Source organism: Hemitrygon akajei, chromosome 5 (assembly GCF_048418815.1).
Source record: "Hemitrygon akajei chromosome 5, sHemAka1.3, whole genome shotgun sequence".
Taxonomy (NCBI): Eukaryota; Metazoa; Chordata; class Chondrichthyes; order Myliobatiformes; family Dasyatidae; genus Hemitrygon; species Hemitrygon akajei.
In genome coordinates this window covers 144,308,384-144,323,699 of record NC_133128.1, presented here as the reverse complement: position 1 = coordinate 144,323,699, position 15,316 = coordinate 144,308,384, and positions in this window count along the sequence as shown.

Below are 15,316 nucleotides of genomic sequence, written 5' to 3'. Positions count from 1 at the left end.
ACCACAGGCTCTCTCTCTCTCTACCTAATAAGGGAAAAAGAGCTGTCCCCGAGGGGAGACGACCAATGTAAACCAATGAAAGGAATGGTTGGCAGGTGACAGGTGGATCCATTTGAGGAGAAGTGATGCATAGATGGAGGAGTGAAGAGTGGGAAGACCGTTAGAAGCTGGGAGGTGAGAGGTGGAAATGACCAAAAGCTGAAGGTATTGGAATCTGACAGGGGAGAGCGGTGAAGCATGGAACAAAGAAGGGAAGTGGAGAAGGCAGAGGGTGAGGAGACTGTGTGTAATGAGCAGATGGAGCGGATGGGGGAAGAGGATGTCAATGGTGACGGGGGCCAGCTGCATCTGAAGAGTGGAATGCTGGGAGGGGGAGCAGTTACCAGGAATTTGAGAGTTCAGTGTTCAAATCACCAGATTATATTTTACCCAGGTGAAATATAAAGTGCTATTCCTCTAACTTGCTTTCATCTTTAACTTGTCAATGGAGGAGGCTGAGGACAGAGAGGTTGTTGTAGGAAGGGGAAGGAGAATTAAAATGGCTGGCCATCCGGAGATCCAGATGGTCAGCAAGTCCTCCGAGCCAAAGGGACTCATTGTGCGACCAGCAGTATCAGGGCTGCTTCAGTTAATGGTAGTGTGAGCAGTTCTCGAAGGATCACTTCACTTCATCCCAATCACTAAGTACAGGGGCAACCTGAGGCAAAAGGGTTTCAATTCTCAAGCTGACACTGCACTTTCAATTTCCTGCTTCTTTAATCTACATCACACTCCACCTCCAATTTATCTGTGATTTCCATTGTTTCAATGAGGATCAATATAAGCTGGAAGAACAACACATTATCTTTTGCTTGTCCACTTCACAGCCCTGTAGACTCTAAGTTCAAATCCACAACTTCAGGTAACTCACTTTTCCATGTGTTGATGAGAGCTAACTGACCAGTTTGGCTGTAGGTTCTTCACCTGTAACATTGTTCTTCCTCCACTGAATCTTCCTGATCTACCGTGTGTTCTCAGAGTTCTGCATTCAGTTTCAGATTTCAGCAATAGTTCTCCCCCACGTTTCACAGATTTAACATGGCCCTAGTTTTCTCCCTTACTAACTGCCCTCAGTTAGTCTATTAACCTATTGCAGTGCTGCTCACCCAGCTATAGGAAGGATATCATTAAGCTGGAAAGGGTGAAGAAAAGATTCACAAGGTTGTTAGGAAGACTGGAGGCTGTAAGTTAAAAGGAGAGGCTGGATATATTGAGATTTTTGATCCTGGAGCACAGGAGGCTAAGCTGTGAGACCATATGGAGGAATAGAAAATCATGAGGGATTTGGATAAGGTGCATGGTCACTATCTTTTACTCAGCAGAGAAACTAAATCATATAAGTTTAACAAAAGAAACTAAAGGTTTAAAGGGGGATTAGATGAGCAACTTTTTCACACAGAGGTGGTGGGGTTATGGAACAAGTTGCCATTAGAAGTGGTAGAGCAGGTATACTTACAGTAATCAAAAAACATTTAGACAGATACATGGATATGGAAGATTTCAAGTAATAGGTGCCAAACACAGCAAAATGGAACTGGCTTAGAGAAGTTGGACATTGCGGATATTTGAACAGAGTACCTGTATCCATTCTATGTAATTCTATTACCCTATGACTGTGAGTTCTGTTTTTAAGAAAACATAGCAACTAATTTGATTATGCCAAAGTCATACAATGAACAATGATGGATCAGATGATGATTCTTTCTCGGTTGAGAGCTGAATTTTTGTCAGTAGACCAGAATCAACTCCCATCCTCTTCAAATAGTGCAATATTATGTTTCATGTTGGCAATAAGGGCCTTTGATTTATAATCTTAGCCCTTAGGCCCCATCTCTGACTGTCCAATACCTCCTCAGTAAAGCATCAATCCATTAGCTTAGGCATTATGATCAAGTTTCTCAACCATACTGGAATAACAGAACCATCTGTCTCAGTTGTTGGGGAATGTCAGGGCAGAGCACACCAGAGGGTGGTGAGTATATGGAATGAACTGCCAGAGCAATCTGTGGCGTGTATAATTACAACATTTGGACAGGTACAGGGTTAGAGGGATCCCGGCCAAACACAAGCAAAAATTGCAATAGTTCAGATAGACATCTTAGTTGGTTTGGATGAGTTGGGCCCAAGGACCTGTTTCTATGCTGTATGACTCTATGATTTTATAACCTGATGATTCCATACACTGGGCATTCCTGACTTCACCCAATCACTGACTTTCCCTTTGTTCTTTTCAATGAAGAAACAGGCCCTCACACCATACTGACCATCATTTATCCTAATCAAATCTAATCCCATTTTTTTTCTCACCATGTTCCCATCAACACTTCTCAGACTCTACCACCAGAGGCAATTTACAGGAACCAATTAATCTAAAAACACACACTCTTTTGTGAGATGGGAGGAAACTGGAGCACCCAGAGGCCATCCATCAGTCATAGGGAGAGTGTGCAAACTCCACACACAAGTGGAGGTCGGTATCAGCCCCGAGTTTCTGGAGCTGTGGGACAATGGTTGCTCTAGTTGAGCCATTATGCAACTTGAAATACCCTGACTTTAACACATTTCCAATCCTGCTGAAGGATTTTTGACTTGAAATGTTAACGTTGTTTCTTGTTCGGTGAAAATGAATGTTTCCAGCAGTTTCTGTTTTTCTCTCACATCTGACAAGTTCAAACCCGGTGTTTCCTGGAAATAAAAACAAACTCCCCTTTTCATCTGTTCCAAGCCTACACCGGCATCACTCCCCAACGCTTCCTGCACTACTCGGCGACTGAATTGCTGCTGCTTCCTACACCCACACTGAGTTCATCGACTTCATCAACTTTGCCTCCAACTTTCACCCTGCCCTCAAATTTACCTGGTCCATTTCCAACACCTCCCTCTCGTTTCTCAATCTCTCTTTGTCCATCTCTGGAGACAGTCTATCTTCTGATATGTTTTATAAACTCACTGACTCTCACAGCTATTTGGACTATACCTCTTCCCACTCTGTCACTTGTAAAAATGCCATCCCTTTACTTCAATTCCTCCATCTCCTCTGCATCTGCTCTCAGGATGAGGCTTTTCATTCCAGAAATACTAAGATGTTCTCCTTCTTTAAAGAAAGGGGATTCCCTTTCTCCGCCATCAATGCATCCCTCACCCAAGTCTCCTCCATTTTGCATGTCTGCCCTCACCACATCCTCCTGCCACCCCACCAGGACTAGGGTTCGTCTTGTCCTCACCTACCACCCCACTAACCTCTGCATCTCTTCATAACTTCTACCGTCTCCAATGGGATCCCACCACCAAATGCATCTTTCCCTCCCCTCCCCCACTTTTCACTTTCCATCAAGATCACTCCCTATGCAAATCCCTCCCCACTGATCTCCCTCCTGCTAGTTATCCTTGCAAATAGAACAGATGCCACACCTGCCCCTACACCTTCTCTGTCAATACCATCCAGGGCCCCAAAAGTCCTTCAAGGGGAGCTAGCACTTCACCTGCAAGTCTGTTGGGGTCATCTACTGTATCCGGTGCACCTAGTGTGGCCTCCTGTGTATCAGTGAAACCCGATGCAGATTGAGAGACAGCTTCACCAAGCACCTTCACTGTGTCTGCCACAAAAAGCGGGATCTCCAAGTAACCACCTATTTTAATTCTACTTCCCATTCCCATTCCAACATGTCAGCCCATGGCTCCTCTACTGTCGCGATGAGGCCTCACTCAGGTGGGAGGAACAGCATCTTACATTCCATCTGGGTAGCCTCCAATCTAAAGGCATGAACATCAATTTCTCAAACTTCTGGTAATATCCCCCCCCCCCCCACTTCACAATTCCCCATTTCCTGTTTCACTCTCTCATCTCATCTCCTTACCTGCCCATAACCTCCCTCTGGTGCTCCTCCCCCTTCCCTTTCTTCCATGGTCTTCTGTCCACTCCTATCAGTCTCCAGCCTTTTCACCAATCAACTCCCCAGCTCTTTACTTCACCCTCTTCCAGTTTCACTTATCACCTGCCACGTTGTACTTCTTCCTCCTCCCCCTCACCTTCTTACACTGACTTCTACTCTTCTTTTCCAGTCCTGATAAAGGGTCTTGGCCCAAAACATCGACTATTTGCCCTTTTCATAGATGCTGCCTGGCAAGTTCCTCCAGCACTTTAGACCATAAGACCATCAGATACTTGAGCAGAATTAGTCCATTTGGTCTATCGAGTCTGCTCTGCCATTTCATCATGGCCGATCCAATTTTCCTCTCAGCCCCAGTCTCCTGCCTTCTCCCAGTGTCCCTTCATGCCCTGACCAATCAAGAATCTATCAACTTAAGTATACATAAAGACTTGGCTTCCACAGCTGCCTGTGGCAACAAATTCCATGGATTCACTACTCTCTGGCTAAAGAAATTCCTCCTCATCTCTATTCTAAAAGCACACACCTCTATTCTGAGGCTGTGTCCTCTGGTCTTAGAGTCTCCCATCCTCTCTACATCCACACTACCTAAGTTTTTCAACATTCAATGGGTTACAATTAGGTCACCACTTACTCTTCTGAATTCCAGTGAATGTAGACTCAGAGCCATCAAATGCTCTTCATATGACGTTTTGTGTGTGTTGCTTTTGATTTCCAGCAACTACAGACTTTTTCGCGTTTATGAAACTCGATGACTGGAAGAATTGGATCAGCCCATGATTGCACGGTGGAGCAGACTCGATGGGCCGAATGGCCTACTTCTGCTCCTATATCTTATGGTCTTATGGTCCATTTTCATTTCAAGTACCATTGTCCGGTGCTATGAACTCTCCAGTTATACTCCAAAGATGTATCTCATTCCAACAAATTTCTGCTTCTTTGCATTGTGACATATTCCCCAGTTCCCAAGCTATGTAAACTACAGTTCCTTTCCATTAGGTTTCAGCCTGTAACTCTATCAGATATTGATTATTCAGTGCATTACGCATACATCTCATACTGCAAAACCCAGGATAAGTTTATTTCAAATGACATCATTCAACCAAAGCAGACAGTTATATGTTCTGCCTCCACAAATTTACCAGTTGCAAATAAAATCTCACAACAAGGTAAATAAACTAAGTAGACCCTTACTTCACAGAAATGAATGGCACTATCTGATTGGTTAACTGCAGCTCAGGGTTGAGATGGTCTCATGGCAGACACGGAATGGGGAGAAAAGCAAAGCGACAGAAGAGGCAATATAATCCAGATGGTGCAAGTAGATAGTGGAACAGAGAATCTGGTCATGATGAATTGTAAAACAGGAGAGACCCAGAGGCCTGCTCCTTCTCCTATATTCTTGTGTTCCACTGTTCTTCCGTGTATATGTCTTTGAATATAGCAAGAAAACTTGCTGAACTTGCTAGAAATTTGCTATTTAAAATCATCTTGGTCTTGTTCTCCATAAATAGAAACAGAATCCCAAAAAAAACAGCTCATACTTATGCCTCCTTTTGTATTGTGCAGAGCTACAACCACAAAATTTTGGAACAATATCAAGGTTTTGGTAAGGATGAGTAGGAGGTTTATTGGATTGGGATAGGAGGTGAGCTCTGTTTCTGTGTAGAGTGCTGTTTCACCGATTTAAACAAGGCATACATAGCACAAGGGTAAAATAGTATGGGAGCTTCTGCACAAAAATGTCCTCAACCTAGACCAAAATTAATTGAGAAGGTGTGAGGCTATGCACTTGAAAATATATATATATATATATATTTGGTGTTCCAGACTCCAGTATATCTTCTAATACCGGAAGACACAAAAGACTGCAGATGCTGGCGTCTGGAACACCAAACAATCTGCTGGAGTCCTTGTCTGTATCATAACAGTTAGTGGAAAATTCTCTATCTACTTACCTAGTGTTATGATGTCATGTAGGAGTTTGGGGGGGGGGGGTATCTAAGTACATTCACACTTCAGAAAACCGTGTTATTGATGATGACTATGGTACTGGAGGATTCATACAGCACAAAAAGAGGGCCTTCAGCCCATCGAGTCCCTGGTGTCCACCAAACATGCATCTACAGTAATCCTAGACGTAAAAAAAATCTGGATGAACTCAGCAGGTCAGGCAGCATCCATTGAAAGGAGCAGTCAACATTTCGGGCCGAGATCCTTCCTCAGTATTAAAGAAGGAGGGGGCAAGGGCCCTATAAAGAAGGTGGGGGGAGGGTGGAATGTGCCAGGTGAAAAACCAATCAGAGGAAAGATCAAGGGGTGGGGGAGGGGAAGCAGGGAGAGGATAGCCCGGAGAGGTGAAGAAGGAATCTAAGGGGAAAGCACTATGGGTAGTAGAAGAAGGTAGAATCATGAGAGAGGTGATAGGCCAGGGGTGTCAAACTCATTTTAGGTCACGGGCCTGATTGAGCAAAATGCAGCTTCATGCGGGCCGGATCAGTCGGACGCGTGCGAACGCAGCTTTCGTTGCCTCCGTTTTTTCAGCCTGCTCTCATGTGTCTCAGTCTCTGCTATAACTACAAAGTGTTTCACTTTACAAATTCCGTTTCTTATGAAGAAGACTGCCGAATAAACACTAAAAACCCTGAAAACCTGGTACCTGAATAAACTCAGCATTAGCCATATCATACGCCATAGGCGCTTCGATTACTGGGGCCAGCTTTAATAGTAATTAGATATTATCTCGCGGGCCAAAGATAATTCCACCGATGGGCCGGATTTGGCCCGCGGGCCTTGAGTTTGACATATATGTGATAGGCAGCTAGAAGAGGAGACAGAGTGAAAGTGGGATGGGGGAAGGGAGAGGGAGGGAATTACCAGAAGTTGGAGAATTCGATGTTCATACTAAGGGGCTGGAGACTACCCAGACGGTATATGAGGTGTTGTTCCTCCAACTGAAGTTTGGCCTCAGTAATCCTAAATTACTTCCATTTCATTCTCCTTCAGCATCCCAGATACTGCCACACATCTACACACTGATGCATTTGAACCCATCAAACCACATTCATCGATCAGGGAATGCTGTTACAACCATTCCTGCAGGATTGCAGGCTTTAGTGTGACTCTAGTGTATGTCTACTAGGAGGAAAAGCAACTGTGTGCAGGGGCTAGCTGTAGATGGATCATACACACCAATATTGTTCCTGGAATGAGGAGGATGAAACAAAAAACTGTGATGGACGACCTGAAATCTGAAGAGAAATACTTCAAAAATTTTAGAGGGCTCAATAGTCTGATTGTAGAGAGGAAGATTTCCCTGGCTGAGGAATCTAGAACCAGGAGGCATACTTTATGAATAAGGGAGGGGCTGCTTAGAGCTGAGTTGAAGGAGATTTGTTCACTGAGAGGATAGGGAATCTTTAGAGTTGTCTAGCCCAGAGGCTGTGTAGTGGGAAGGGAGTGCCACTGATTTCATTCAAAACGGAGGCGTTTGGGATTGTTATGTGGTGATGAAATTATGGACAGCACAAATGGGTTAATTAAAATGTGAACCAGTCTTCAGGAAATCAGACCTCAAAACAGTTGAAAATAATCACTGAGTATGGAACATTCTGAATCTGTACAATTGGAAAACAATGCATGAATGTTCATCGCACAAAATACTGGAGGAATTTATCAGGTCAGGCAGCATCTATGGAGGGAAATAGACCACAGGATGAGACCTTTCATCAGGACAGGGCTGGAATGAGGCGGAAGTCAGAATAAGAAAGTAGGGGAGGAGGAGGAGTACAAACTGGCAGGTGATAGGTGAGTCCAGATGAGGGGGAAGGTGGGTAGACGGGTGAGGGAGTATGATATGAGAAACTGAGGTGATAGGTGGAGGAGGCTGAGGAAGGAAGAATCTGATAGGAGAAGACAGTGGGCCGTGGAATAAAGGGAAGCAGGTGAGAATCAAGAGGGAGGTGATGGTCAGTTCATGAGGGCAGGGGGAGGAGAAGAATGGCAGTGACAGGACCATCAGAAAAGGGGGGAAACAAAAGCAGAGGGAGTGTATGCTGGGGAGCACAGAGGGGAGTAGTTACTCGAAGTTAGAGAAATCAATGTTCATGCCATCAGGTTAGAGGCTACCCAGACGGAATATGATTTGTTGCTTCTCCAACTGCATTTGTTCTCATTCTGGCAATAGAGGAAGCCATAGAGAGACATCTTGCTGTAGCAGTGGGAAGTGTAGCTGTGATGTAGACACAGCGAAGGTGCTTGATAAGTTGCTCTCACTAACATAGAAGATGCCTCATTAGGAGCAGCAGATGCAAGACAAGTGACCTCAACAGACTCACAGTTGAAGTGTTTCCTCATCTGGTTTGGGACAGTTTTGGGCCCTGAATAGTGGTGAGGGAGGAGGTATTGGGGCAGGGCTAGCACTTGTCACACTCGCAGGGATCCTGTGCTGTGGAGACAAAGGGGAGGGAGCGTTCATATTAGTTGATGGTCTTTGAAAACTGACGAACGAGATCAGAGAAGGTATTAAGCAGCCACTTTCTGCATTGTTTAAGAAGCGGAGAGAGTGAGTAATTTCAAGTTCCTGGTTACAACATATTGATACAGTTACAAAGAAGGCAAGACAGTGGTTATGTTTCATTAGGAGTTTCAGGAGATTTGGTTTGTCACCTAAAACACTCAAAAACCTCTACTGCTCTACCATGGAGAGCTGGCTGTATCACCACTGTGTGGTATGGGGAGCTACTGCATAAGATTGAAAATGTGTTAAATTAGCTACATCACGGGTACTAGCTTCCGTAGTATCCAAAGCGTCTTCAAGGGGTGGTACCTTAGGAAGGCAGCATCTATCATTAAGGACATGTCCACCACCCAGGGCATGCCCTCCTCTCATTGTTACCATCGAGAAGGCACACACTCAATGATTCAGGAACAGCTTCTCCTGAATTCTGTTTCTAAATGGACATTGAAACCATGAACACCACCTCACAACCTTTTGTATTTCTGTTTTTTTTGCACTGCTTATTTTAACTTAACTATTATATATAGTATATATCTTTACTGTAATTCAATTTGTTTTTTGTATAATTATAATGTATTGCATTGTATTGCTTCCATAAAGTTAACAAATTTCACAACAGGTGCTGGTGATAATAAAACCTGATTCTGATTCTTAATGCGCAGTTCAAGACAGGTCTATTTTGTCACTTGATATTCTGGCTAGTTATACATTCAGAAAGCTATCCCTCAACACTGTGTCTAAAGAGGAATATTTTGGGTGTTTGGGGTATGTGTTCAGAAGCTTTTAGAGAAGCCATCAATATTTGAATATTCATAGGGTTTCTTCTAGTTGGAATGTGCTATCATTGTAGATATGCAATTCTGCAAAATTACTTACCTACATTCAAAATGGTAATGGAGATAATTTATCTTTGTTGTTTAAAAAGTGTGAGGAAAGGAGAACTAGATTTTCTCCTGATCTGTTGTATTGAATAAAATCTCCTACTGTATATCACCAACTTCCGTCTCTCTCTCTCTCCAGTGACTCAGTTGACAGTCACTACAAGAGATGAGAAGACTTTTGATATTGAGACATAGGGATAGTGATGGAAAATGAAGTTGAGGTTGAAGATCAGCTATAATCTAGTTGAATGTCAGAGCACTTGTGGAAGGGCTCCCTGCTTGTGTTTTCCACTTTCCGTGCAGAACGCCAAAAATACTCAGTGGGTCAGAGAGCAGGGAGAGAAAAAGATTAAAGCTGCTGGTTGATGACACTTCATGACAAGTGTTATGAACAGAGTTATTTTTTCATGTTGACTGTGGGATGTATCTCAACCAGAACACTGTAGTGGAAAAGGATCCTCCCCCTCGCGAGAGGATGTTTTAAAACTTTAATCAAAAGTCAATTAAAAGAATTGGATTAGATTGTTTGAAAAGGAACTTAAACCCATTTGACGGCACAAAGGCAGTGATGATGCCAATTGTTGGCACTGTTAGGTGAAAGAATGAAGATAAATTTTAAATGGGACAAGAGTTGCAATTTGTGATCTTTCATCTATTCATCTTGCTTTATTTGGGAGCATTGAAAGGCCTGGAAAGAATGAGATAATTATTACATGTACAACTGGGTGTGTTTAGAAGTTCTGTATTTAAAGCTTAAATTAAGAGTGCTTCCCACACTGACAATAGAATTAACACCGGCTTCCTGCATTACTTCTGTCTATAATGAGATTTTTGTAATTGGCCTATTATTGCAGTGATATACAGTTTTGTAGACAATTCCATACAAATCATTTCAAAACATAAGTACATCAAGGTAAACCAAAGGTAAGAGCAGTTAGAGAATGCAGAATATAGTGATTATAACTTTTAAAAACTGATATATCTTCACTGACTTTGTTACACATATAACTTGCTTAGTGTGAATGTCCATAATTTCCTACAACAAAAGGTGGTCACTCGTTGCAGTTGAGAATGTTATGTTGAAGTAATGGATTATGTAGTGTGCAAAGAGGAAACGCTTGTACAGCTTAGTGCAAAGCAAAGTTGTTCATGCAGTGTGACAGGAGTTACAGTCCATCTCCTAAAATGCCCCATCCTTCTCTAGTGAGGGTGTGCAAAGCTTGAACACCATGTTCAGGTCTGATATCCTTTACTTCCAGTGGCTGAGGTAAAACACAAAGTACTGAGATAGTTTTATATCTTTGAAAACGATCATGAAGGAAAATTCTGCAGATTTTCACTCACTGGTTTCTCACGATTTGTTCTCCAATGGTGTGCTGTATTTGAGGGCCATTATTGATTGATGATTTTAGACTGTGATTGGAAAGTACTGTTGACTATGGGATGCTGAGGGTTTACTAAACACACAAATTCCTGCAGAGTGTACTCACATTCCTAACTGTGAATACAACTGGAAACAAAGCTGATGATTGTGTGGCTTAGTGGAATCAGTGCAATGTTTCGGGCATATCAGATAACATAAGGGTAGAGTTACCAGCAGCATTCAAAAGCCATCTTTACAATATTCCAGGTACTTCAGCAAATAGGCTGTGGAAAATCTGCTTATAAGAAATGTGTGCGCTTGTTAGGACCTGTCACCTCGAGCAGCATAACTACTCTAGTCACACGAACTGAAGGTTTACAAAGTTAAAGGTGCTTTATAAAGGATGGCGGTGAAAGAATGCAGCCCTTGCCAAATGTTTTTGTTAACTCTGTCTCTTCTCCATTCCTGCAGAAAGCGGAGTTTGTAATTACAGTGTTTCGTATGGAGTGTCCCTTGGGTTCCCACAGACTGAGGATAAAATACATCCCTTCAACTTCTATAAATCTGAGAAAACAGATGAAATCAGGGTGGAACCCTCAAAGCAGTGTACGACCCTCAGACTGTAGCACAGACAGAACAGTGTGGGACCCTCAGACTGTAACACAGACAGAACAGTGTGGGACCCTAAGACTGTAGCACAGACAGAACAGTGTGGGACCCTCAGACTGTAACACAGACAGAACAGTGTGGGACCCTAAGACTGTAGCACAGACAGAACAGTGTGGGACCCTCAGACTAACACAGACAGAACAGTGTGGGACACTTAGACTGTAACACAGACAGAACAGTGTGGGACCCTAAGACTGTAGCACAGACAGAACAGTGTGGGACCCTCAGACTGTAACACAGACAGAACAGTGTGGGACCCTAAGACTGTAGCACAGACAGAAGAGTGTGGGACCCTCAGACTAACACAGACAGAACAGTGTGGGACACTTAGACTGTAACACAGATAGAACAGTGTGGGACCTTCAGACTGTAGCACAGACAGAACAGTGTGGGACCCTCAAACTGTAACACAGACAGAACAGTGTGGGACCCTCAGACTGTAACACAGACAGAACAGTGTGGAACCATCAGACTGTAGCACAAACAGAACAGTGTGGGACCTTCAGACCGTAACACAGACAGAACAGTGTGGAACCATCAGACTGTAGCACAAACAGAACAGTGTGGGACCTTCAGACTGTAGCACAGACAGAACAGTGTGGGACCCTCAAACTGTAACACAGACAGAACAGTGTGGGACCCTCAGACTGTAACACAGACAGAACAGTGTGGAACCATCAGACTGTAGCACAAACAGAACAGTGTGGGACCTTCAGACCGTAACACAGACAGAACAGTGTGGAACCATCAGACTGTAGCACAAACAGAACAGTGTGGAACCATCAGACTGTAGCACAGACAAAGCAGTGCGGGACACTCAGACTGTAGCACAGGCAGAACAGTGTGGAAACATCAGACTGTAGCACAGACAGAGCAGTGTGGGACACTCAGACTGTAGCACAGACAGAACAGTGTGGAACCATCAGACTGTAGCACAGACAGAACAGTGTGGAACCATCAGACTGTAGCACAAACAGAACAGTGTGGAACCATCAGACTGTAGCACAGACAAAGCAGTGCGGGACACTCAGACTGTAGCACAGGCAGAACAGTGTGGAAACATCAGACTGTAGCACAGACAGAGCAGTGTGGGACACTCAGACTGTAGCACAGACAGAACAGTGTGAAACCATCAGACTGTAGCACAGACAGAACAGTGTGGGACCTCAGACTGTAGCACAGACAGAACAGTGTGGGACCCTCAGACTGTAGCACAGACAGAACAGTGTGGGACCCTCAGACTGTAACACAGACAGAACAGTGTGGGACCCTAAGACTGTAGCACATACAGAACAGTGTGGGACCCTCAGACTAACACAGACAGAACAGTGTGGGACACTTAGACAGTAACACAGACAGAACAGTGTGGGACCCTAAGACTGTAGCACAGACAGAACAGTGTGGGACCCTCAGACCGTAACACAGACAGAACAGTGTGGGAACATAAGACTGTAGAACAGACAAAACAGTGTGGGACCCTCAGACTAACACAGACAGAACAGTGTGGGACACTTAGACTGTAACACAGACAGAACAGTGTGGGACCTTCCGACTGTAGCACAGACAGAACAGTGTGGGACCCTAAGACTGTAGCACAGACAGAACAGTGTGGGACCCTCAGACTAACACAGACAGAACAGTGTGGGACACTTAGACTGTAACACAGACAGAACAGTGTGGGACCCTAAGACTGTAGCACAGACAGAACAGTGTGGGACCCTCAGACTAACACAGACAGAACAGTGTGGGACACTTAGACTGTAACACAGACAGAACAGTGTGGGACCCTAAGACTGTAGCACAGACAGAACAGTGTGGGACCCTCAGACTGTAACACAGACAGAACAGTGTGGGACCCTAAGACTGTAGCACAGACAGAACAGTGTGGGACCCTCAGACTAACACAGACAGAACAGTGTGGGACACTTAGACTGTAACACAGATAGAACAGTGTGGGACCTTCAGACTGTAGCACAGACAGAACAGTGTGGGACCCTCAAACTGTAACAGAGACAGAACAGTGTGGGACCCTCAGACTGTAACACAGACAGAACAGTGTGGGACCTTCAGACCGTAACACAGACAGAACAGTGTGGAACCATCAGACTGTAGAAAAAACAGAACAGTGTGGAACCATCAGACTGTAGCACAGACAAAGCAGTGCGGGACACTCAGACTGTAGCACAGGCAGAACAGTGTGGAAACATCAGACTGTAGCACAGACAGAGCAGTGTGGGACACTCAGACTGTAGCACAGACAGAACAGTGTGGAACCATCAGACTGTAGCACAGACAGAACAGTGTGGGACCTAAGACTGTAGCACAGACAGAACAGTGTGGGACCCTAAGACTGTAGCACAGACAGAACAGTGTGGGACCCTCAGACTGTAACACAGACAGAACAGTGTGGGACCCTAAGACTGTAGCACAGACAGAACAGTGTGGGACCCTCAGACTACCACAGACAGAACAGTGTGGGACACTTAGACAGTAACACAGACAGAACAGTGTGGGACCCTAAGACTGTAGCACAGACAGAACAGTGTGGGACCCTCAGACTGTAACACAGACAGATCAGTGTGGGACCCTCAGACTGTAACACAGACAGAACAGTGTGGGAACATAAGACTGTAGAACAGACAAAACAGTGTGGGACCCTCAGACTAACACAGACAGAACAGTGTGGGACACTTAGACTGTAACACAGACAGAACAGTGTGGGACCTTCAGACTGTAGCACAGACAGAACAGTGTGGGACCCTCAGACCGTAACACAGACAGAACAGTGTGGGAACATAAGACTGTAGAACAGACAGAACAGTGTGGGACGCTCAGACTGTAACACAGACAGAACAGTGTGTGACCTTCAGACTGTAGCACAGACAGAACAGTGTGGGACCCTCAGACTGTAACACAGACAGAACAGTGTGGGACCCTAAGACTGTAGCACAGACAGAACAGTGTGGGACCCTCAGACTAACACAGACAGAACAGTGTGGGACACTTAGACTGTAACACAGACAGAACAGTGTGGGACCCTAAGACTGTAGCACAGACAGAACAGTGTGGGACCCTCAGACTAACACAGACAGAACAGTGTGGGACACTTAGACTGTAACACAGACAGAACAGTGTTGGACCTTCAGACTGTAGCACAGACAGAACAGTGTGGGACCCTCAGACTGTAACACAGACAGAACAGCGTGGGACCCTCAAACTGTAACACAGACAGAACAGTGTGGGACCTTCAGACCGTAACACAGACAGAACAGTGTGGAACCATCAGACTGTAGCACAAACAGAACAGTGTGGAACCATCAGACTGTAGCACAGACAAAGCAGTGCGAGACACTCAGACTGTAGCACAGGCAGAACAGTGTGGAAACATCAGACTGTAGCACAAACAGTGCAGAGTGGGACCCTCAGAATGTAGCACAGACAGAACAGTTTGGGACCCTCAGAATGTAACACAGACAGAGCAGTGTGGGACACTCAGACTGTAGCACAGACAGAACAGTGTGGAATCATCAGACTGTAGCACAGACAGAGAAGTGTGTGACCTCAGACTGTAGCACAGACAGAACAGTCTGGAACCATCAGACTGTAGCACAGACAGAACAGTGTGGGACGATCAGACTGTAGCACTGACAGAACAGTGTGGGACCCTCAGACTGTAACACAGACAGAACAGTGTGGGACCCTCAGACTGTAACACGGACAGAGCAGTGTGGGACCCTTAGACTGTAAAACACACAGAACAATGTGGGACCATCAGACTGTGACACAGACAGAATGGTATGGGACCCTCAGACTGTACCACAGACAGAATGGTATGGGACCCTCAGAATGTCACACGGAACAGTATGGGACCCTCAGACTGTAGCACAGACAGAACAGTGTGGGACCTCAGACTGTAGCACAGACAGAACAGTGTGGAAACATCAGACTGTAGCAC